Below are 2,118 nucleotides of genomic sequence, written 5' to 3'. Positions count from 1 at the left end.
GTCCTTTATTTACGGCTAGAAACCAAATATGAGTGAGTACATCCCATGTTCCTCTTTTTGGGTCTGGCTTACCTCACTCAGGATACTGTTTTCTATTTCCATCCATTTGCAAGCAAAATTCGAGAAGTCCTTGTTTTTTACTGCTGAGTAGTACTCTAATATGTATATATTCCATACTTTCTTCATCCATTCTTCAATTGAAGGGCATCTAGGTTGTTTCCAGGTTCTGGCTATTACAAACAATGCTACAATGAACATAGTAGAACATATACTTTTGTTGTATGATAAGGCATCTCTTGGGTATATTCCCAAGAGTGGTATTGCTGGGTCCAGGGGTAGGTTGATCCCGAATTTCCTGAGAAACCTCCACACTGCTTTCCAGAGTGGTTGCACAAGTTTGCATTCCCACCAGCAATGGATGAGTGTTCCCCTTACTCCACATCCTCTCCAGCAAAGGCTATCATTGGTGTTTTTTATTTTAGCCATTCTGACAGGTGTAAGATGGTATCTTAAAGTTGCCTTGATTTGCATTTCCCTGATCGCTAAGGAAGTTGAGCATGACCTTAGGTGTCTTTTGGCCATTTGAACTTCTTCTGTTGAGAATTCTCTGTTCAGCTCAGTACCCCATTTTATAATTGGGTTGATTAGCCTTTTACGGTCTAGTTTCTTGAGTTCTTTATATATTCTGGAGATCAGACCTTTGTCAGTTGTGGGGTTGGTGAAGATCTTATCCCAGTCAGTGAGTTGCCTTTTTGTCTTAGTGACAGTGTCCTTAGTTTACAGAAGCTTCTCAGTCTCAGGAGGTCTCATTTATTCAATGAGGCCCTTAATGTTTGTGCTGCTGGGGTTATACGTAGGAAGTGGTCTCCTGTGCCCATGTGTTGTAGAGTACTTCACACTTTCTCTTCTATCAAGAGCCTACATTTTTTATAGATTAATTTTTTCACATTTTGAACACATACAGGTCATCATCAGACAGGGGCTTTTTGTGAAGCGTACGTAGACTGTCTTAAATTTGTGACAATCCCGTTCCTTAGCCTCGCAGGTACTAAGGTCACAGGTGTGAGCTACCATGTCCAGCTGAGGTTTTTACATCTCATCTGTCTCATGGAGAACAATAGTGAGAAGTGTAACAATTTTTATGTATTTTACCGGTATGTGTGTCTGTGCATGTCTGGTGCCTAAAGAGTGCAGAAGAAGGTGTTGGATCCGTGGCACTGGAGTTACAGAGGGTTGTGAGCTGCCATGTGTGTGCTGGGAACTAGAACCAGATGCTCTGTAACCACTGAGCCATCTCTGCAGTCTGAGAAATGTGCCTGTTTTTCACATTAGGCTCTGTGTATTTTAAGAAAACCCTCCCTATCTCTGAAGTCATAAAAGTCTAAAAGCTTTAAATGTTTTGTTTTATGTATCCAGTTCTTCATCCAGATTCATCTTGTTTTAAATCCCACATCTGAGCATCACCATCCTTCTCTTCCTTTCCAGTGGAGAATATTTTCTCTCTCTCTCTCTCTCTCTCTCTCTCTCTCTCTCTCTCTCTCTCTCTCTCTCTCTCCAAATAAAAGTGTCAAGCCCACAGTGTAAACGGGCTTGAAGGTTGTAGAATGCCAAGCTTGGCATCTCTAGGTACTAATGGCATCAGAAAAGATTACCTCAAGCTTTTTTGAAGTGTGTGTGAGAGAGAACACTGTGCCCACAGCAGGTATTTGTGAAGTGTGTGAGAGAGAGAACACTGTGTCCACAGGAGGTATGTTCGCAGTGTGTGTGTGTGGGAGAGAGAGAACACTGGGTCCACAGCAGTTATGTGTGAAGTGAGAGAGAGAGAGAACACTGTGCCTACAATGGGTATGTGTGAAGTATGTGTGAGAGAGAGAACACTGTGCCCACAGTGGGTATGTGTGAAGTTGGTGTGGCCGGGCGATGGTGGCGCACGCCTTTAATCCCAGCACTCGGGAGGCAGAGGCAGGCGGATCTCTGTGAGTTCGAGACCAGCCTGGTCTACAAAGGGAGTTCCAGGACAGGCTCCAAAGCCACAGAGAAACTCTGTCTCGAAAGAGAGAGATAGAGATAGATAGATAGAGAGAGAGAGAGAGAGAGAGAGAGAGAGAGAGAGAGAGA

This window comes from Alexandromys fortis, unplaced genomic scaffold, assembly GCF_014885135.2.
Source record: "Alexandromys fortis isolate MF-2015 unplaced genomic scaffold, M_Fortis_MF-2015_v1.1 scaffold_342, whole genome shotgun sequence".
In the NCBI taxonomy this organism is placed as follows: Eukaryota; Metazoa; Chordata; class Mammalia; order Rodentia; family Cricetidae; genus Alexandromys; species Alexandromys fortis.
This window is presented reverse-complemented; position numbering follows the sequence as displayed.